The 23,641-nt window shown below is 45.4% G+C and overlaps 1 protein-coding gene across 1 annotated transcript in view; it reads left to right on the top strand.

Moving 5' to 3' along the window:
- Positions 1-23,641, top strand: part of TMEM121 (transmembrane protein 121) — a 940,474-nt gene that overhangs the window by 549,015 nt on the left and 367,818 nt on the right. Inside the window, exon 3 of the mRNA XM_085627158.1 lies at positions 13,391-13,483. The gene's annotated coding sequence lies outside the window, so the exon portion shown is untranslated. The remainder of the gene's footprint in view (positions 1-13,390; positions 13,484-23,641) is intronic.

Here is a 23,641-nt window from a genome sequence, read left to right as displayed (position 1 = left end):
TAATTTAGAATTTATTTAAGCAATTTAGAATTGTGTTTAAATGAATCACTGCCAGGTAAGTTAACTTCTTAAAATCCTTTGTAATCATTTGTAACAATCAGCTGTAATGGATGGAGAGCTATTTTCAAGCCAGAGATTCATAACATACTTTTGGCAAATGGCCCCTCTTGCAGACGCCCTACAACACCACACTCTATATGCAGTGCAAGCATCTTTACCTGCCTCCCCTTTACTGTGCACAACAATCCATGGGCTGGTAGTCAATTCTATACGTCCAAAGGTGATGGAACATTTACTACATAACAAGCTTCAAAATGGCGGCTAGCAGGCCTTTATTGTCATTAGTGCCCACTTTCTAAGCGAGCTGATTGACCAGAACAGCCTGAGCATTTAATTGCAGATTTGACTCTAGTCGCAGACCAGCAAGTGTGGGTGCAGCTGCATCTTGTAGAGCCAGCTGTTGCAATCCTGGAATCTACGCACAGATGTTCTCTGGATAATTGACTGTCAGCTTCACACCAGACCTCTTGCTCTCAGGAGCACTATAACAGCAGTGCGCGAGTGGTCAGCGTGTCCGCTGTTGACTGTTTCTTCTTCTCTTCGATAAATGCTGAGTTTCTTCCCAGTCCCTGCTTGATGTGATGGACATCGGTACTGCGGGATATTTCTGCCTGCCAACCCTGTCCAAGCCAAGACCTGAATTACACTGCAGTGGTGATTATTTCTTCCGCAGCCTCGTACTCGTCAAGCCTCTTTCGTGCCTTTATTTTTGGCACGGTATCTCAGTCCTTTGGTTGTGGAGGATCACCGTGCAAAGCACAGTGTGTGATATTTCCCACAGTAATCTGGTGTGAATCAATGACGCTTCCCTGGGCCGCCCATGCAGGGTCGGCATACAGGGCTGGGAGGAGACCTTCTTGTATCACAAAAACACCTCTCCAGTGTTTAGAAGGGAGAAAGAGCAGCCAGGAACAGGCTCAGATTCAGAGGTTCTGAGTCCTGGTTATCTTCTGACACTCTGGGGCATATTTACAAGGGCATTACACCGCCTGAGCGTCAAGACAGTTTTCTTAGGCAAAGGGGCATGCAATTGGTGTTACTATGGGCGTTCCCATGCAACACCCATTGCTTTTTGTCACTGCTCCAGATTTACAAGGAACTGTAAATGTCTGGCAGTGCCAAAAACGTATGTCCACGCAGGGAAGGCGTAAGAGTGGCGCAACAGGGAGAAAAACTTTTACTTCTCCTTGTTGTTTGCTCTTTCTATGTGTGTTGCAAAGAGAAGGAGCAAAACGCCATTGATGATTGGTTTTGTGCAGGAAGGTGTTCCTTCCTGCAAAGCAACAATCATCCCTGCAATGTAGGCACCCTTGCAACATGGTTTAAGGGTGCCTGCACTGATCCTTGCCTGCTTTTTTTGTGCAGGAGTCAGAATAGGAATACGCCGTATTGCTGTAAATATGGCACATTTCTCTACTTAGAAAATGACTCAGCTCGTTGACTAGAATTGCTAGCGGCACTGAGTTGTGCCATTTTCTTCTGGCCCCTCTGGGTGATCCATAGCAGACAAGTTGTGTATTTCTGGTGGAAGACTTTGATGCATGTATGTGTAAAAGAGAGCAGTCTACTTTCTCAGGGGCATATTTACAATATTTTCACGTAGGGCAGCACTGCAAGCCTTCTACCTGCGCTGCCCTACATCAAAAGAAAAGGGCAGGAATTTGCTGTATCTACCAGATATGATGCATTTCTGTAATTTCTGCCAGCATCGGTGCACAAACTGCAGCCGAGTGCCAACGCAGCTACCCTTGCACCGGTGTCTGTGGTATTGGCATGATTGTTTTTGTGCAGAAAAGGACACCTTCTTGCACAAAAACAATCAAAGGAGGTAATTTTCTTGTTCTATGTGTGCTGCACAATGCAGCACACATGGAAAGAGGAAAAACTAGGAGAAATGTTAACATTTCTCCTTGTTACTCCTGCTTTGGGAAGGTATTAGTTTTGACACTGCCCAAGACTTACGCTATGTTGTAAATCTGGGGCAGTGTCAAAAGCCATGGATGTTGCATGGGAACACCCACAGAAACGCCCCTTCCATGCAAAGCAAGGCATTGCCGTACTCCATATTTATAAGACCACGAAAAGCCACGTTGAGTGGCTTTATGTGGCCTTGTACATATGGGCCGTCCCACTGCATCTCCAGAGCATCACAAAAGTGACGCTCCAGCGGCACAAAAGTACCGTAGTTGCATTGCAAATATGCCCCTTAGTGTAGTGTGACATCACTGTGGATACTGTAGCTCATTCAAGCCATGCTGTGGTATCACCCAGGGCTAGTCGGAGTTTGCAATCTCAGTCTGGAACCTTTAAAGTGAATGCTTTAACTTCTAGCAGAAGACTGGGTGCCGGGTCATAAATCAGTTTCAGCTGGTTATTACATTTCAGTGGTAGTACCTAAGGCTTAATGCAAACATTTTACCATCACATTATGAAAGTCGTTAAGGGAGATGCTAATGGGTAACACAAATAATTTCCCATTATTCAGCATATAATCTTCAATTGAAGTACAGCAACGCCGCAGCACATTATTTGCAACAATAACAGCAAAAGAGCACAACCACTCCAACACAGTAACAGCACAAAAAATGCAACAATAACACAACAAAAAAATAGAACATAATAGAACAGACTGACAAAATACCATAACATTACATGTATTTGTAAAGCGCATGTCCACCCAGAACGGTATCTTGACACTGAATAACATATGTATATTGTCACCCAACTCATTGGTACTCATTTTATTGACCTCAGAAAGATAGAAGGATGAGTGGACCCCCTGGGATTTAAACCTGTGACCATACGGTCAAACACAAGCCACTACAGTGGATGCATTAGTCCACTGAGCTACCAGACCCGGCTGACCAAAATGCATCAAACCAACACATGACAATACAGTAACAAAACACAGCTCAGCAATACAACAGCACATCAATACAACACAGTATTCACAGCATTCCAAAACAACATACACAACATGTCAACACAATATCCCCTTTATTTCGGTTGCTGCTTGCAGTCACTGTGGAGTGCTTGGCAACAAAAGTTATGTTACTCTTCTGACTGCTGTGTTGCAAGAGAAACCCTGGCCTTGCTTTTATTGAATGCTGGGCTCATTGTCACTTTGTATCAACCCTCTGCAGGGTTGCATTTTCGTCAGACTTGGATCATTAGTTGCCAAGTGATGTCTCATCCATTATTATGATTAGTGAGTCAACGGGAACGTGTGCTATCCTTTGGTTTGGTGAAATGATGCAATTTTTGATGTAATGATTTGTTAGGGTTGGGTCATTGTAAATGCCATACCTGTACTTAATGTGTGTGTGGAAAATGTCTCTTAGAGATCTTCGGTGCTATATCTTTTCAAATAAATGTCTTTGTAGAGTGAATACAAATGTTGTTTTCAGTTCAGAAAGTTGTATTTAGTTTTATCAGCGGTGCTCTTTTTGTCAAAATGTCTGAAAGCACTAAGAGACCCCAGCTAGTGCACATCACAACCACACATCCTGCATGTGTTGGCGTTCTCTGAGATTTCAGTCAAATAACTCACATTGCTAATGGTCTGTCCACTCCCAGCATCCTGCTCCATTCTAAGGTGCCTAGACTCCCAGCTGAACAATCCTTTCCCTGCATTCACTGCAATACAAAGTCCAAAAAGCACTTGAAATGCTTCAGCTAGTCCCACAGAATTTATGCAGCTGCATTTCTACCTGTGTGTGGACTCTGTGCACCAGGTGCAGGATTCAATCCGCTTTGGAAGCCAAATCAGCACAGATTTGATGGTTAGGAGCCTAGGCCTGGCCCTGCCAATTTGGGATTAAATGAACTGAGTCATTTCAACAAAAGTTCAAACAGTACAGAGATCTGGCTCTCCAATGCAGCTTTGAGGAACTATTGCAGAAATGAATAAACCCAATCATTCTAATAATTGGCTAGGGAAAATTAAATAAACCTATTATCTAAGCACAATATGGGACACATAGCACCCACAGAGAGCCCACAATATGTAGCCATTCGCTTGTCTTTCAGAATACATACAATATATCTATTTACGAAAAACTTGTGTTGCAAAGTCATCCTGTGCCCTGGGCAACCCATTTTTTGCCGACAGGTACTGGTGGTAACTGACTCTGACTTTCCCTGGGCTCTGCCTAACCAGGGCTAGTGCTATGCTGAAAACATATTTAGAATACAGTGAAAACACCTACATACACTAGGGTACACTTTGGGTTAGGTTACCCCTATGATTCGCATGCCATTCACAACAAGGCCCTAGTACATAATAGGACAGGAGGTCAAAACTACCTTCAAGTCCCAAGGGCCTCATTTACAAGGAATTAACGCAGCATCGTGCCGCAAACAATTTGGCTGCGCCGTGAGCATTAATTCTGAAGCAGAGGGATGCGCCATATCTACAACATTATGACGGATCCCTTTGCTCTCCCCTGTGCTGGCGCACAAGTTACTGCCATGCAGCACACATAGAAGTTGAAAAACGTCATTTGTTTTAAATGACTGTTTATGTGCAGGAAGAGACAACTACGATTTCCTTGTTCTATATGTGCTGCAGACTGTAGAAAGAGGAAAAAAAACGAGGAGAAAGGAAAACATTTCTCCTCCTTGCGCCTCCCTTGGGGAGGCGTAGCATTCTGCCGCATTTCCAGGTTTCCAGGTCTGTTTAAAAGCAGCCCTGTGCTGCAGGACTGCTTTTAACATGTAAATGGTGCCCAAACTCGACTTTGATGTTTGGGGCACTTAAACATTTCTACACTACAATATTTTGGCATATTAGGTACCCTCAGGATCTCGTCTAGGCGTGCCAGTGGTGGGGGGTCAGGAACTTATATAAGGAGGACTCTTATAAAATAGGTTTTAAGTGCTCTGGGTTTAGTGAAAGTACACATTCACTTCCCTCATTTTAGTAAAGGGCTTCCCAAAATCAACTGTGAAGTGAGGATCTGCAATATTTTAACATATTTAGAACCCCTAAAGTCTCCCCTAGGTGTTCCAGGGGAGGGGGGTCCTGTAGATATAAGCAGGGTCCTTATAAAATATGTTTTATGAGCCCTAGTTTTGGAGTAATTGCCCAGTTTATTTTCCCCATTGTAGATCCCCAGCCACATATTTTAACATGGCTATCAGTTATTAATTAATAACTAACACGAGGCATTGCAGAAAATATCATTAAAGGACTTAGGAGAATGGTATTGATAAATCCAACAACGTGCTGTTGTTGAATTTATCCTACAATGTACAGAACATAAATTCTAAGACTTTCTAGTCTGTAAGCTAAAACTCAGCCTTCCAGTAGTCCGCTCTGATTTGTCAGAGTTAAGTGGATTAGCCAGGTTGCTTTGATGAGGTGATAAGTGGCACCTGGGGTGAAGAACCATTCTGGGAGGAGCGGGTTCTGGTGCATAGGAATGCCAAAGCAAGGGAGAGGGGTTGTAAATAATGATCTTCAAAGGAAGGATGGGACAAGCAAAAGAAGCCAGGTCCAGTTACACCCATCCCCTATGTCGGGAGGTCCCTCCCTGAACAGCGTAAAGAATGACGTTGAACTGAAATAGGTTGTCAAGGGTTTTTAATCTCCAAGGATAGATACACAATGGGATGGATTCGTCGTGGGTTGCTGGGTCTTTTAGCTCTGAGATTGTTCTCTCCGTGGCCGTTCCCTTTCCGGGAGTCTCCTGCTTCTCCTGGTTACTTCACCGGTGAGGGAGGAGGACTCAGCACATGAAAACAAAAATAAAGAGAATCCTTTTAGGTGTCTAGCAGTGCTGTCAGTCTAGGGGCAGGGTTCGTGAGGGACACCAAACGAATCAAAAGAGTGTGTCACAAGGTCAAGGACCCGGCCACCAACAGTTGTGCGTAAGGGTGATATCCGCAGATGAACCGTCTACGGGTTATCACTAAGTGCCCCTTCCTTTTCCACCGCCCCGGTTCCCTGGTCCCAGGATACGATGTCGTACCTGTTGGAGCCAGGAACCTCCGGGTCCCTGGCAGGGCGCAGCGTGTTCCTCGCCTCCTGGCCCGGCCTCCGCTTCTCCTTCCGGTCTTGGGACTCGTCTCTGGATCTTGCTTCCGTTCTCCCGCTCTCCTCTCTCCGGTTCCGCGTCTTCTCCTCCCCTCTCCTCGTTCTCGCCTTCACCTCCTTGCTCCTCCGGCGGCCTTTTCCTCACTTCCGCATCTCCGTCCTTTCTCTGCGGCGCCCGCCAATCCGGACCCGCGACGTCATAGGGGGCGTGGTCCTCCTCTGCCGAGGAAGCCTCGTCCTGAAAGGGCCAGCGCTCGTTTAATGTCGAAGATGGCGCCAGCGTCGCTCCTCTCCAGTTCCCCGGTGACTGTTGAATAAAGAAGGGTGGTGAAACAGGTGAGTCCTGGGTCAGGCTGCGGGGGAAAGGAGGCACCCCCTGACACACCCTCCCCCAAGCAAAGTCCCGGTCGGGGACGTAGGAAACTCGGGAGAGGAAGTCCGCATTGGCGTTGGAGGAACCAGCCCGATGAAGGACATCAAACACAAAGGGTTGAAGGGAGAGGAACCACCTCATGACTCGCGGGTTATTGGACTTGTTACGGCTCATCCAGACGAGGGGCGCGTGGTCGGTGTAGAGAGTAAACCTCCGCCCCTCTAGGTAGTAGCGCAACTTTTCCACTGCCCATTTCACCGCAAGGCATTCCTTCTCAATGGTGGGATAATGTCTTTCCCGGGGAAACAGGGTCCGACTAATAAACAGAATGGGCTTCTCGACGTCCCCCTCCGTTACTTGGGAAAGAACGGCCCCTATACCTGAGTCCGAGGCGTCCGTTTGGAAGATAAAGGGACGGCTAAAGTCCGGGGAAGCCAGTACCGGGTAGTTCGTAATGGCCTGTTTCAATCGGGAGATTGCTTCCAGGACCTGGGGTGTGGGTTGCCGCAAAGTCCGGTCAGAGACGGATTTCTTTAAGAGTTCTGTAAGAGGAGCCGAGATCTCTGAGTATTGGGGTATAAAGCGTCGGTAATATCCCAACAGACCCAGAAAGGCCCGGACTCCGCGCTTGGTGGTGGGGACAGGGGTCTCCCGGATGGCTCTCACCTTTTCGGTTTGGGGCGCAATGGAGCCTTTACCGAGTAGAAACCCCAGGTACCGTACTTGGTGAAACGCTGCAAAGGACTTCCCAGCGTTAATATGTAATCCAGCAGTCCGAAGTTCCTGAAGGACCTGTCGGCAATGTTCTAGATGGGATGACCAGGATGAACTGAAAATCACAATATCGTCTAGATATGCCGACGAGTAGTCCGAGTGTGGGCGGAGAACAACATTCATCAATCTTTGGAAGGTGGCTGGTGCTCCATGCAAACCAAAGGGTAGGACAGTAAACTCAAAAAGACCATCAGGGGTGGAGAAGGCTGTTTTTTTCTGATCACACTCCCTGAGGGGCACCTGCCAGTACCCTTTCGTTAAGTCCAGGGTGGTTATGTATTCGGCCTTCCCTAACCTTTCTATTAACTCGTCTACCCTGGGTAACGGATACGCTTCTAGAGAGGAGATGGCATTGATTTTTCTGAAGTCAATACAGAATCTAATGGATCCATCGGGTTTAGGGACTAGGACTATGGGAGATGACCATTCGCTCTGGGAGGGTCGGATCACCCCCATCCGTAGCATCTTCTGAATCTCCGTAGACACGGCCGATCGCCGGGCTGCCGGGATTCGGTAGGGTCTTTGTTTGATGGGTTCCCCAGGCCGAGTTTCTATCCGATGCTCGACCAGAGTGGTTTTTCCAGGATAGTCAGAAAAGAGATCCTGGAAGGAACAAAGGAGGTTCAACAAGTCCTGCGTGTCCCGTTCTGATAGGTCGGGATTCACGGTCAGGTCCTCTAAGGTACAGGGGGAACAGACTTCTGGTTGGGTCAACTGTACGTCTTGAGGAGGTGGACCTAACCATTTTTTTAGTAGGTTGATATGATACGTTTGGGTGGTGTGGTCGTTCATTTGTAATCTATAGGTGGTGTTCCCGATAGTCGCTAGGACCCTATACGGGCCCTTCCATCCTCTTTTTCCTTTGTTCAGGCTGGATGGTTGTGTAACCAATACCCAGTCGCCTACTTGAAGGATACGTATTATGGTGCCCTTATCGTATAGCTTCTTTTGTTGGCCCTGAGCTTTCTCGAGGTTCCTATGGGCCAACTCTCTTAATTTACCCAAGGTGGAACGTAGTTGTCGGGCGTATTCGAGGAGAGTCTGGGTGTTGTCTTCCTCTGTTTCCCAGGTTTCCCTTGTCATTTCCAGCAGCGTACGTGGTTGTCGGCCATAGAGGAGTTCAAACGAGGAACACCCTAGGCTACTTTGTACCTGCCCTCTAATGACAAAGAGAGCCAGAGGTAGAAGACGTGCCCATGACTTCCCTTCGCTTTCCATCATCTTTTTGAGAGTCAATTTCAAATTGCCATTATACCTCTCCACTAATCCGTCCGTTTGCGGATGGTAAACGGAGGTTTTTATATGTTTTACGTGCAGAAGTTTGCATACTTGTGCCATTAGGGAAGAAACAAAGGGGGTCCCTTGATCAGTAAGGATTTGTGAGGGAAAGCCCACCCTGGAAAAATATTCCACAAGTTTGTCGGCTATGGCTGAGGAGGTGGTACTCCGAAGGGGAAAAGCTTCTGGGAAGCGTGTGCAATAGTCGACCAAGACCAAGGCATATCGGAATCCCTGGGACGTCCGGGGTAACGGTCCTATGAGATCTAGCCCTACCCTTTCAAACGGTTGTCCTACAATGGGTAGAGGCTGGAGGGGAGCTTTTGGGGGTTGATATGGATTCCTAATTTGACAGACTGGACATGTTTTGCAATAGGACTTGATTTCGGCGTATATACCTGGCCAGTAGAAGTTTTTCAGAATATTGTCTGTGGTTTTCTGAGCCCCCATGTGCCCTGCCAACAGATGGCTATGCGCGAAAAACAGGACCTGTTCTCTGAAAGGGGTAGGGACGAGGAGCTGTGACGGGCTCTGGGCGTTAGGAAGACGGTATAATAGTCCCTGTTTTATAGAAAAGCAGGGGTAAAGTCCTGCCCTCTGGGGAGGGTCCTTTTTTGCCTCCTGCCAGGCGTGAACCAGAGTGGGATCGTTCAGTTGTGCGAAGTGGAAATTCCGGTCAATAGCCCAAGGCTCCTGGGCTAAAAGACCGAAAGATGTTTTTACCGGGGGTTCGGTGGTCTTCCGGAAGAGAGACAAGAAGTCCGGGTTATCCGTACCCAGAATGAGGTCCTCCGGAAGACAATCCGAGAGCCCTACGGTGACATAACTAGAACCGGTTCTCCCTGGACATGAGAGGGGTACCCTGGCTGTGGGATAACACCGCACGTCCCCATGAATACACCTAATAGCCACCTTACCTCCCGGGACCCTTTGGTTAGGGGATACGAATCTGCTTTTCATCATGGACTGTTTACACCCCGAATCTAACAGAGCGGCCACGGTAAAGGTATTGACTCTGAGTCTTACGTAGTAGGCCGCGCCCAATTCTGTTGAATACAACAAGTTGCGGGGTCCGTAGCTGCAATCCATAGGCTCCTCAGTTTTCTTTCGTGGACAAACCCGGGCGATATGCCCCCACTCGCCACATTCGAAACACTGGGGTTGACGAGGAACCAAGGGTTCTGGCCGCATGGGTCTCACTTTTTCCGGTTCCTTGATGGGGCGCAGTGGTTTGCGGGGTATCGTCGTGGACCGTATCCCTTTCTCAGGTTCCCAGGCTAGAGGACGAGGTTGGGCCCTAACATATGAAGTGGCCATTTCCACGGCCCGGTCGATGGTGAGTCCTGCATGTTGACGAAGCCAACGCTGTGTGGCGAATGGCAAGGCTTCGACGAATTGTTCCAATATGACGGCGTTCATTATCTCCGTTTTAGAATAGTCATTAGGACGAAGCCACTTTTCCGCGGCCATCTTCAGTTTTAGGTACAGGGTTTTGGGAGTATCCCCGGAAGCGCCCTTCTCGCGACGGAACCTTAGTCTATATGCTTCGGCATCCATTCCCAAATGCTCTAGTATTACTAGCTTAATGTCATCGTACGGAACGTCCCCACCTTCGTTGGCCAGCTGATAGGCGGCCTGGGCTTCCCCAGAGAGCAGGGGTGCGAGAAAAAACGGCCATTTGTCCCTGGGCCATCCTGCCGCTTTGGCAGCCCGTTCGAAGTTGACTAGAAATGCGTCGGGATCGTCCCCGGGGATGTACTTCTGTAAGGATACTGTGGGGAAGGCGCTGGATGGACGGACAGTCACTTGTCCCCCTGACCCAGAGGGCATTTCGTCCACGACGCGGGTTAGCGCATCTAGTTGGGCCTTCATCTGATCCTTGAAGGTGTCTCTGTCGGCCTGGGCGTTTGTCAGTTGCCTCTCTATCGCCCATTCTAGTTTACGCTGTCCTTCCACTAAATGCTGGATGAGCGCCTCCATCAGGTGTCGATATCCTGCGCTACTCTGCCCGCATTCTCCACCAAATTGTCGGGAGGTCCCTCCCTGAACAGCGTAAAGAATGACGTTGAACTGAAATAGGTTGTCAAGGGTTTTTAATCTCCAAGGATAGATACACAATGGGATGGATTCGTCGTGGGTTGCTGGGTCTTTTAGCTCTGAGATTGTTCTCTCCGTGGCCGTTCCCTTTCCGGGAGTCTCCTGCTTCTCCTGGTTACTTCACCGGTGAGGGAGGAGGACTCAGCACATGAAAACAAAAATAAAGAGAATCCTTTTAGGTGTCTAGCAGTGCTGTCAGTCTAGGGGCAGGGTTCGTGAGGGACACCAAACGAATCAAAAGAGTGTGTCACAAGGTCAAGGACCCGGCCACCAACAGTTGTGCGTAAGGGTGATATCCGCAGATGAACCGTCTACGGGTTATCACTAAGTGCCCCTTCCTTTTCCACCGCCCCGGTTCCCTGGTCCCAGGATACGATGTCGTACCTGTTGGAGCCAGGAACCTCCGGGTCCCTGGCAGGGCGCAGCGTGTTCCTCACCTCCTGGCCCGGCCTCCGCTTCTCCTTCCGGTCTTGGGACTCGTCTCTGGATCTTGCTTCCGTTCTCCCGCTCTCCTCTCTCCGGTTCCACGTCTTCTCCTCCCCTCTCCTCGTTCTCGCCTTCACCTCCTTGCTCCTCCGGCGGCCTTTTCCTCACTTCCGCATCTCCGTCCTTTCTCTGCGGCGCCCGCCAATCCGGACCCGCGACGTCATAGGGGGCGTGGTCCTCCTCTGCCGAGGAAGCCTCGTCCTGAAAGGGCCAGCGCTCGTTTAATGTCGAAGATGGCGCCAGCGTCGCTCCTCTCCAGTTCCCCGGTGACTGTTGAATAAAGAAGGGTGGTGAAACAGGTGAGTCCTGGGTCAGGCTGCGGGGGAAAGGAGGCACCCCCTGACACCCTATCAACCCAGCCATATGGCAGGCTTAAGGAAATAATTTGCAGATGCCAGGCAAAGGGAGACTATGGAGATGAGCCATCCTGGGGTTTGGTTTAGCTAGATCTTTGCTGAGACTTCAGCCATATTGAAGTTTGGAGAACTAGCGCTTTCTGGGAGATCATTGTGCCACACTTTGGAGGAAATGGTCATGCTCTGGATTGTTGCCCTTCACCTCATTTGACAGGGGTGCCCTTCTGTTTCACGCCAGAGAACACTGAATAAGTATCTGAGAGGGGTAGAGCCTCTCAGATCTGCTGCTTGAAACTACAGAAGAAGAAGGGTCCATGCTGGGAATTTGATTTGCACCAACCAGGCCCTGCACTCTGACTGACTGTGCCTGCTGCACAATCATCTGGAACTACAGCCCTGTGGATCAAACCTGCTTCAGAGAGTGGACTCCCTGCAAGCTACAGGTAACAGAACTCACCTGGACCATCACCACCAAGATTCCCCAGCCTGGAGTGTTTCCAGTGGATTTGTACGGGTTTTGTCCAAGTGGATTGTGGGAAATGATGTGCCAAACGTTCAAGGACCATTTTGGAGCTTTCAGACCCTTGTAGTAAGTTTCAGACACTTTGGGACCATCAAAGGAACTTCAAAAAGACATTCCAGCAGTTTGAAGAAGTTTGGAGCAACTTTGGAAAAAAGCTCAGTAGCCAGCCAAGTCGGAGACACTCCACAGCGAGCTGGCCCACCCTCCCAGTTCCTCCTGCTAAAAAGCTCCGGAGGTCTGACTTCCAGATTTTGACCACCGGGAGATGGTCAAAAGCCAAATTGAAGAACCCTCACCAAATCCGGCCTGGTGAAGAGCATCGAGGAAAAAGCTCAGTAAATGTTTCTAAGTCCGAAGGTAGAAGAGTTGACTAGGACCAACCTAGAGAGTCAAGCTGCCCATCTTCAACCGCGAGCCGGCCTGGATCTCTGGTTTGTCCCGCTGGAAAGCTATGGAGGTCTGACTTCCATAGGTTTGACTCAGAGCTTGTCGCAAGATAAGCTGGCGAACCCTCACCGAATCTGGGCTGTTAGAGAGCTTCGAGGGAGTCCGGGAGAAAAAGCGCCAGTAAGGTTTTTAAGTCAGAAGGTAAAAACTTTGACCGAGGCCTACCACGAGGGGTAGCCGCGCACGGCTTCTTCACGGTTCGCCTGAAACTTTGACTTTGTCCCGGTCTAGCAATACCAGATGTCCCAATAGGCGCTATAGGTTTCTATGTGGTATATGCTGCTAAATCATCACAAACTCATATCACCGGTTCCCTACATTGGATATTTTCATTTTGGTGTCATTTTAAAGATAAAGATATTTCCTATTTTTACAAATTGGTGTTGGATTTCTATTGTGTGCTTTGTCTTAATTATTTACAGAATTGGTGTTTTTAAATGCTTTACATACTTGTCTCTAAAGTTAGGCTTGCCTGCTCGCAGCTAAGTTACTAAGGGTTGAGCATGAAAATTATTTCTGAGACCTATTCTGAGCCCTAGACTGTGTTAGTGCCCTTATTGCTAGTGGTAGATATATATTTACCACTACTAATAATTCAGTTTCCAACAATATGTTTGCTGGCAACCTAAGTCTAGTACTGCCCATATATGGTTCCTGAATAAATCAAGGTATACAAAGTATTAGTTTGCCAGCACTGTATATTTCCCTTGCTGTTCTCTCAATTCTCTTTACCTATGGAAAACAAAGTAAACCAAATAACGTACTTTGGGCTTTCATCACTAAATTCCACCTAACCAAGATCATGTTATGTGCCTTCTGCTAATTATAATCTGATTGCTTTCTAGGCACAATGGGTGTGTGGCATTCTCATTGTCTTTCAGGCATTCTCTAAAACGGATTGCCTTTTTGGATTACAACATCACAAACTCCTCACGAACTCTAAACTTCTATTCCTTCAGCTTCCATCGGATGAGCCCAGGCATATGCTGTTAAAGGCAGGCCCAGCAGAAGAGCTTTCACCACGCAGATGTGAGAAGATGCCCTAGCAACAGGTGAGTGAACTTCTGTAAGAGATGGCAGACCTTGAAATGTGGCTGCTGTGTGTGGGCAACATATGTTTGTCAAAGTCAAGTTTTACCATTATTTGTTAAATCAACAGTCCAAGTGGAAGACCAAGCCACTGTAAATGTGTTATTGTTTTCACTGAATGGCAGAGTACGGCCCCCTTGATTTCTATACATGCTCTGAAGTCCCTGACCAAAACACTTATTGGAAGAAGACTGTGGGCCTTACCAGATCAACCACCCAATCAACCACTCAGAATCTTTTGGATTTTAGACTAGTCCACTGGGTTGGCAGAGTGTGTAGAATGAGGTTGTGGTTCTTTTGAGAGACTATTGCATGGGGCCTGATAACACTGAACTCCGAGACACCAATGGATGAAGAGTCATACAGTGGGTGTACACATAGTAGACCCCCCCACTCACCTTCTCTCCTAAATTCTCTGGAGGAGGAACAGGAGAAGTCATTATGCACACATTCATTTGGAAACTAGAAGGATTAGCACTTTTACATGCTGTGGTGGGCACTTTGCCTGTCCTCTTTCACTTCTCACTGATATCTAACTCCTGTTACCCTCGCCTCCCAAGGTCGCCCCATGAAGGCCACTACTAGGATGATTCAGTATTTTATAGCATATAACACTGGAAGTCTACCTGTTTCTAAGCATTTAAAGTGCTGAAAAAAATCCATCCAGTTACAAATTGCCTTAGTCAACCCATCACCTTTATAAATGGGGCAAGGGGCAACACCAATTACAACTACCCTTTCATATAATTCACCCACATTGTCTGTTGATTTGACCGTCTTGCACACAGGGTTGGACTCTGCATCTCCAACTTTGGTTTTACCACAAGACCCTAACCAACCAGAGCAGAAACTGTTGAGGTCTACAGCGGGAATGGAAAAAGGAGAATAAACAAGTCTCTCTTTTCAGGCGTCCTACAGAAAGCACTGAAAAAATACCAGAACCTGGTCTTCACTACGAACAGCTCTTCCTTTCTCTTTTTGTCACACTGCTAGCAGATAGTGTCCTTGATAACAGAACCCAAAGCACCCAGTTTATTTTATCCAAAGTAAAAGTATCTAGCGAGCATGACAACTTGTTGGGTGAAACTGTGAAACAGGTGGGATCGAGCTCAACTACACACAATATTTAACACTTTCATATACGGTGCTACCCACCCATCTTCAGCAAGAAGTTGTATGATCAGAGCATATCACTGGTGCTGTGAGCGCAGTATAGCATTGCTAATGTCGGGTTAGTCGCCTAAGAGGTGGCTCTCTATTTAGCTAACCCCAATTGTGGACCAATTCCTGTTGCATCACTTAACCAAAAATGGGGTATCCTGATGATTGTCTGCTTCACATATGTATTCCTTAGTCTTAGCTATAAGCATGAGAGGGTAGGTGGTATGTCACACAGGACGTCAATGTAAATGTCAAGGTACTTATAGAGCGCACTGTCACCAGACGGCCACCTTGCAGTGTCCCCTTTTGCGGTTTCCTGGCGCTGATACTCATACCGCTGTGGAACCCCTCCTGGCTTTCCCTGTGAAGTGTCCACTCCTGGGCACCCCCAGGGTGAAGCCAGGCATCCTTAGCACTGTTGGGGCCGGTGTGGAGGCTAAGCAAGCTATTGCCCAGAGTTGCAGCGTGGGGCCCGTGATTAGAATAGGCACCGAGGCGAGAATAGACAGGTCCGAGGAAATTGAGCCCGAGCCCCGCCGAGGCGGGAATCAAACCCTGGTCCCTGGCCAGAACTCTGCTTCAGGGTCTGCCGCTCTAACCATTGAGCCACACTCCTCCACATGCTGTAAATATTGTACACCACCTTCCCTTCACCATCACAAATCCTTCCCATACACTTATCACCTTGCTTGTTGTGCACCAATCCTTAAACAACGTTCAACTGTACATTTATGTGTTTATGCCTTGATTTATCTTTGCTTTGCATAACTACGTGATGAAATAAAATTGCAACCATTGAAGGTAATGTTTTATGTTGATGTCTAATCTTCCTGATTCTCTAAGATTAATTTGGAATCATTATGTTGCATGATTTGTTACCACTGTGACTATTATTTGTCTACCGTACAATACCGGGTCCAGTGGTCCATCGGGTTACCCCCTTTCTACACAACTCTATAAAGACAATAATAGCAGCATACTGTCAGCATTCTCATCATTTTAACAATAATTATTATTGGCTTTAATGTTACTAATATGAATACTAATTGTACTACTACGTATATATATATATATATATTATCTACTGGCGGTCGCCAGTAGATAGTTATAGTTAGGACCGTGTTTCCATAGGAAATCCGCAACATTCTATTTTGAATAACTTTGGCGCCGATTGACGAATCCTCGCGAAATTTTCAAAATAGGTGGGGCGCTCCACTCCGCTCCTTCCCTGAAAGTCTCGGGGGGATTCGTCAAGCGGGGGCTGAGAAAAAGGGGGGGTCCCAAAACGCATTTTCCCCATGCATTTTTCCATAGGACCTTTAGTCCAAGCTGCAGCCCGAACGGCTGAACAGAATTACTTGAAATTTGGCAGAGAGGTAGTCCTCAGGTCAGTGATGTGCCTTTTGCAGGTCTGGTGTAAATCTGTTCAGTATTTCCTGAGAAAATAGCATTTAAATCAATATATATATCTATAGGCACGCTCCGAGCGCGTACTGTAAGCTTACCGTACGCGCACGCTGCCGTGCGCGAGCGCGATTCTGATTGGTTGTTAGATCTTAGTAAACATTCGAATCGGTCGAAACCAGGAAGTGTCGGCTGCCATTTTGTCTCTCGCAGTCTGAGGGGGTGAAAAACAAAGGTGGATAACGTGAAAAGGGGGCAGGCTGGACAGTTCCTGACCCCCTAGTCTTGGTCAGGGGGTCCCAGAAGGACCCCCAAGGGCAAAAATGTATTTTAAATTTTTTACGAAAAATCGCGGAGTGCGCGTAGCGTACGCGCACGGTAGAAACGGAAAAATTCCGCAAACTACGTAACGTGGGCGCACGGTGCGCGCAGCGCACCGTGCGCGCACGGTACGCGCACGGTGAAAAAACTTAAAAATAATAAATAAATAAATACATAAATTAGCATTTAAAAAACCGTACAAATTCACTGAAAAAACCATAGGTTTCACACACGTTATAGTTAGGAATTAGCATTTAAAAAACCTTGCAAATTCACCTAAAAAACCATAGGTTTCACACATGTTACAGTTAGCTGGGCATTTCACTCGTGAAAAACCATTGAAATTTCCACGTTATAGTTAGTGCAGGCAACTATAACTCACGCGACCGCACAGGCAACTATAACTCACGCGACCGCAATCCTCTGCTGATGACGTCAGATATTACATCACTGTATTTAGACACTTATTTACCCATGTCTTCTTCCATTAATTTTTAGCTATACATATATTACAAATATTTTTTTTTCAGAAAGACACATATGTCATCAGTGATGTAATATCTGACGGCATCAGCAGAGGATTGCGGTCGCGTGAGTTATAGTTGCCTGCACTAACTATAACGGGGAAATTTCAATGGTTTTTCACGAGTGAAATGCCCAGCTAACTATAACATGTGTGAAACCTATGGTTTTTTAAGTGAATATATATATATATATATATACAAATAGTAATGCTAACAACAACAATATTGTTGTTTATATTGTTGATGGTTTTTTTTGTGTTATTGTCAGTGGTGTAGCGTGGGGGGGTGCACAAGGGCGGTTGTCACAGGTGCAAAATTCTTAGGGGCTTTTTTAGGGGCATGAACGTTTAATAGGGGGCACAACATTTTAAAAGAAAATTGGAAAGATACTTGCCTTGCCCTGGCTTATATTTATGGTTGCTATTCTTATTATTGTTAGTATTTAAGGCAGAAGTAGTGATGGCAGCAGCAGCAGTAGTGATAGTAGTAGTAGTAGCAATAGTACTAGTAGTAGTAGTAATAGTAGTAGCAGTGGGAGTAGTACTAGCAACAGCCGTAGTATTAATAGTAGTAGCAGTGTTAGCGGGTGTAGTAGCACTGGTATTGGTAGTATTATTATAATTACCATATTTTGCTTAACTTGCAAAGTATGTTTATATTCCAAAATTTAGGCGGAATCAAAAAATCCCTGTTACCGAGCACTTGCTTTCCTTAGTATATTTGAGCTATAAAATACTTCACCCACAGCATATCCTTATCCACTGACCAACCAATGTCACTGGAAGACAGTTTTATCCCTTTAGAAGCAGCCTCCATACAAGAATACCAAATCCAGAGCAATGAGACCCAGTAATCATGTACAACTGAAAGAGAAAAAGGTTCATCAAAACAGGCACCCATTAATAAAACTGGATCTCTTCCAAGTAGACAGGGTGTGTTAGCAGCTTGACGACAATCTCACTACCCATTAATAGTGGATTTTGTAGTGCTGGGCGAAATTTTACTTACACGGAGCAATCCGACTAATTTCGTTAATTCTGCATTACTCTTTTGTTGCAAAACTTCAGAATATTATGCCTGTTTGCATAATTATGAGTAATTTCGCACAAAACCTCTAGAGCAGGAGCACAGGAGCAATGAGTGGCTGACGGCTGCTGTTGTTTGTGTTCTTTGCTGCACACAATGCATCCTTGACTCCATTTTGGACATAAGAATGAATTTTCTGCTAAGAAAAAAATAACAGTAAATGCTGGGTTATGCTCCTCGCATAATTCCACATAATTTTGCTGTAATTTCACGTAATCATGTTACAGAAATTTGCACGAGTTATGCCCCCCCCAGTATTCAGTATTCCTTCGTTGGAATGAATAGCATTTAAACACTGGATAAAGAATCCTCCTGTGATCCAAAATGTATGAATCTCATCCAGTTTCTTTAATAACCCGCATGGTGCATGCTATCACTCCCTTATGAGGAATGTAAAATATATTATGTACATGTAAATATTGCATATGTCAATTATTTTCCAGAAATAATGTTATGTTATAAAGATTTGTATGGCAACTGTTAGTATGGCTCGTAGAGCGGTCAGATTTCAGACACTTTAAATGTCCTGGCTGCAGTCAGATGTGGTTGTGGATAATTTGCTACCTTTGTGTGTGCTGTTGGTTGCACGTTCTGTTTTAATGGATATTGGTGTTTGGTGTATGTAACCAGATGTCTTTACAAATTCATCTAAGAAAATCAGTAAAAACTGTACCCAATTATTCCATACATGTTACAAGTATGTGAAATTGATTATACATTAATGTTTCCAAGATTATGAGGTGATTCACAAAGCCCTGGTGTGCCAAAGATTAGATGTTTTCTCCTATATTTGGAGTACATTTTTGCTTTTTTGGAATCTTAGGACTGTGCATAACAAATCTGTGACAGGTATAGATTTCTAGAAGTGTGCCTCCATCACAAGACACGCCGCTTACCTTAAACAAAATATGAATGAGTAAATCATACCAAAAAAGTGCATTTGCAGATTTGCATTTTATGCTTCTCCTGTGGAGAAACGCCTCCCCTACACTCCTAAGAAATGAGGGTAGGGTTGGCTCTCTTCCCACTCCTCACCCTGATAATACAGTTACTTTCATACGCAGTATTTGTGATCAAGATGTTAATAGTAGTATTTGTATTTTTTTTTATCTTGAGCTATCATTTAATACTAGAAGGGGTGGAATTTGCACAGCTGGTGTTTTTGCTTAAACCACTGTGGACTGCGATGCAAACCTTGTGTTATAAGGAATCAGATTCACTCTCTTTGAGACCTTAGCATTCCTTTCATTGCTGCTAGTTGATATAGTTGATATTGCTATGTGTACCTGGTAGTGGTAAACACTGCCCAAAAGATATGTGGTCTTTAATCAGTGGTTTTGCCGTAGGGCAGCACCATAAGGTTCCTGCTGTGTTACCCTACAGCAAAAGAACAGGGCAGGAATGTGTACTATCTATTTGACATGGCGTATTCCTGTCATTTTCCCCTGCGCTGGCGCACAATGGGCTTCCAAGTGCCAAGGCAGGCACCTTTGTGCCATAGTGCAAGGGTGCCTGCGTTCCAGGAATGGTTGTTTTTCTGCAGCATCATTATTATTATGAATATCTATTCTTACATCACCGTTTGCCACACTATATAATCTTGGGTTTTATCACAAAGTGTTCATTGTTGTATACTCTACTTGAAGGGGGCTTTAAGCTTCCTTTCATAAATCTAACTGCAAACACATCATGGCACAAAGAACATATTCGGATGATGAGGGGCAACCATTTGCCCCAACGCAAGTCGCACAGCTAAAGGCAAATATACGTATCTTCTATATGCTGTAATCCATAGTATTCAATGTACTTAGTACTTTACTCTGCTTTGTAGTTCTTAAACCACGTTTAATCCACAAGTCAGGTGTAATGTGATTTTCCAAGCTTCTCATGCTCTAAGTGTGCCCATCCGGACCTCTATCAAAGAACACGCACAAATGCATAGTTCGTCCGAAGCAGTGTTTTTTGAGACCCAATGCATTTCGGGCTTCGTGAGCCCTTCTTCAGGGGTAACGGGGATTAAACGTGGTTTAAGAACTATAAAGCAGCATAATGTTTGGAGTACATTGAATACTATGGATTACAGCATATAGAAGATACGTATATTTGCCTTTAGCTGTGCGACTGGCGTTGGGGCAAAAGGTTGCCCCTCATCATCCGGTTCAGTATCCACCTGCCACCCAGGGCAAGGCAGCAGGCCAGTAAGCACGCACTCTTGAATGATGACTGAGTACTAATCACAAATTACATTTTGAATATGGTGTGCATCCCAATTCCTTTGTTGATAATTTCACGTTTAATTGCCCTACCTTGGATTTGCACCCAGCACAAGAAAGTAGATGAAACACAGAGACTTGGTCAACATGATCCACAAGCAGGGCGGAACACTCTGTTCGTTCAGCCAGTTTTATGTGAACATTTTCATTGATACGAACATTGAAGCATTCTTACCACAAAATGCGGAAACATGATATGCAGATATCTGTTTAAGGGTTTAACATGGGTAAAGGTTAAAATTGTTATTATTATCGATTCTGGTATCCAGTGGCATTATGGGAGTTGTATTTCTCCCAAAAATATGTGTTGTTGAACGAGCGCTAATGCGCAGGAAGAAGTCGCATAATGGGATAGCCAATTGAGCAGGACGGAGGGGGGAGGGTCTGACGTGTGAGCGTTTGGTTCAACAATTGGCCGGTTGCAGGGGTGTGGTAAACACCTCGTTGCAGGGGTGTGGTAAACACTTCTGCAAAACATGATGGGGAACGGAGGCGTGAATCAGTTTTGGCAGGTACGGAGAGTTTGAGGGATGGGTTGGTGTGAGGATATGGTTGATTTACAGGTTTGCGTGACAATGTGCAGGATGAAAGGGGATGTTTGGATTGTACGACACAGTGACGGCATGGGGATGGGTGAGGGAGGTGAAAGCGGTATGAGTGTGAGTATGAGCAGATGAATGAGCGAGCGTGGTACGATATGGGAGGCAAGGCAAGCAAGGGGGTGTCATACTGAGGTGGCGGGGAGATGTAAAGAAGTGGGAAAGTTACGTAAGTAGGATTGAGAACGGTGGGGGTGAAAGGAGATCACTAAGATTAAAAGTGAGCATGAGTGGTGTGTTTGATTAAGGTTGAATTCAGAGTGCACCATTAGAAAGTGGAAGAGGAGATGAGATATTTCAAGAAGGGAGAGATGGAAGGAGCATGCAACCGGATGCTGTCCATACATTGGTGAGAGTATGTTTTTGGAAACATATGTTCATGCAACAGGTTTAGTGAAATCTGCTATTCGATGTGGTCAGGATGGGATACTTGTTTTTTAATCGCCGCTCAGTTAGAATGATTTCTCACACGTGTATAATATTGAATAACGCATTGATGTTGAATGTTTTAATTGTTATTTGCAGTTACCCCTGAAGAAGGGCTCACAAACCCCGAAATGCATTGGGTCTCAATAAACACTGCTTGGACGAACTATGCATTTGTGCGCGTTCTTTGTTAGAGGACCGGATGGGCACACTTAGAGACACATGAGAAGCTTTTGGAAAACCGCATTACACCCGACTTGTGGATTAAACGTGGTTTAAGAACTATAAAGCAGCGTAAAGTTTGGAGTACATTGAATACTATGGATTACAGCATATAGAAGATATGTATATTTGCCTTTAGCTGTGCGACTGGCGTTGGGGCAAAAGGTTGCCCCTCATCATCCGGTTCAGTATCCACCTGCCACCCAGGGCAAGGCAGCAGGCCAGTAAGCACGCACTCTTGAATGGTGACTGAGTACTAATCACAAATTACATTTTGAACACGGTGTGCATCCCAATTACTTTGTTGATAATTTTGCAAAGAACATATTACCTGGTGTGCTTTTGTACACTATTTACACTATTGGTGCTAATCAAGTTGAGAATAACATATGAAAATGATATTTGCGCCCGTTTTGCATGTGTTAATGGCCCTAAAACTGTGCCAATCAGATAACAGGACAGCTGCTCTGACTGACAATAAGGCCCCATCAAGAGTGGGGCAGATTTAGGGGGCAGATTTTATGATTCCGGTCGTATTTCTGCACCTAAAGCTGCCTTTTATGAATTCATGCCCACTGAATGAGGAATAACTGTGCAGACCTGGTTTATCAGGCACCATTCTGAACAGACTTCCCAATTCCTTAGACATAAACACGTGCATTTACCACCTGCTACAAACATGTGGTAAATATGTGCAGAGGGCCGGGCAGGGATGGAGGGCTAGGGGAGAGAGAGAGAAGATCAGGAGGATGGCTGATGGAAGGAGATCATGTGGCCTGGCAGGAGGGAGCACTACAGTCTTCCATTTCCTTGGAAGGGTATCGGGCGGGGGGCAGGGACGTGGTCATTCTGCACTTGCACCCCATTCCAAGAGCAATTTTACCAACTGGAATTTCTGGCTGCTAAAATTGGGTACAGTATTCCACTACCTGAAAATCAAGTGTGGGAACACTGGCAACTTATAATTGACTTGCAATGGAGCCCTGTATTGCAGAAATTATGGAAACCTTAGCAGGCACATTAAACAAACTTGCTTGTGTGGTGGATGCCAGACGAGAACAGAACACTAAAATTCCACATAACTACAGAAGGAGTGTTCACAAAGGAAGAACCCACACTTTTAACCCACAGTCCAGTCAGCTTGCTCTAATCCTAAATTGCAATACTAATGGCAATGCCTTTTTATGCACTGGAAACCAGAATTGATTTTGATGGATCTACTTAAAAGTCATATGGATCCTGGGATTCGGAGTTAAGATACTGTAGGGCATCCCAGATTGATGAATAACCCAATAATATAAACCTTCTGCGCAGCATCTATTAGTGCACTAAGCTATTTATGCTTGACCCTGGTCCTCTATTTCACAACCCCTTTTAGCTGAGACCATTAATGATTTTAAATGAAGTGTAAGATCACAGACATTGCTACATTTCTTTTGAAGGCCATTCTCCCTTTGATACGTTTAATTAAATCTGCCTTGTGATGCAATTCCATTTTTTTCAGACCATTTATAGTCCATTTGCCCTTAGAAGGGGATTGTAATAGACATTAACTGGCACCTGTTTCTTGATAAGCGATGCTATTGAAGAGCTCCTATAGTACTACATTTATTTTATACATACTTTTAAAAGGCTAGTGCATTGGGCCATTAATGATAGCTAACTCACTGGTGTGTCTATCTTTCTATCTGAATCTATATTCACTGAAAAAAACAAAGGTTAAAGTAACAGTATATTTAGGTGAAAACTTCAATGACAACGTACTGTTTTAAACTAAAAAAACACTGAAATTGCCAGTTATAGTTAGCTATCTCTAGTACTATAACTCATGGCCTCACCATGCATAGCCTTGTCACCAATTATGTCATTTCAGATACTGTAGTGATGTTACCAGTGATGTCATAGATCATGTCATGAGTGATGTAATGCGTGGGATAATTAGCAGTTTATGCAGAGGGCACGAGTCCTAGTTACTTTTGGACACAAGTTATAATTCTTAGCACTAACTATAACTGGTAAATTTCAGTTTACTTTTTTTAGTTTAAAATATTACATGGTCACAGACATTTTTATCTAACTATAAAGTTACTTTAATGTTTGTTTTG

The sequence above is a fragment of the Triturus cristatus genome, chromosome 9, assembly GCF_964204655.1.
Source record: "Triturus cristatus chromosome 9, aTriCri1.1, whole genome shotgun sequence".
In the NCBI taxonomy this organism is placed as follows: domain Eukaryota; kingdom Metazoa; phylum Chordata; class Amphibia; order Caudata; family Salamandridae; genus Triturus; species Triturus cristatus.
This window is presented reverse-complemented; position numbering and strand designations above follow the sequence as displayed.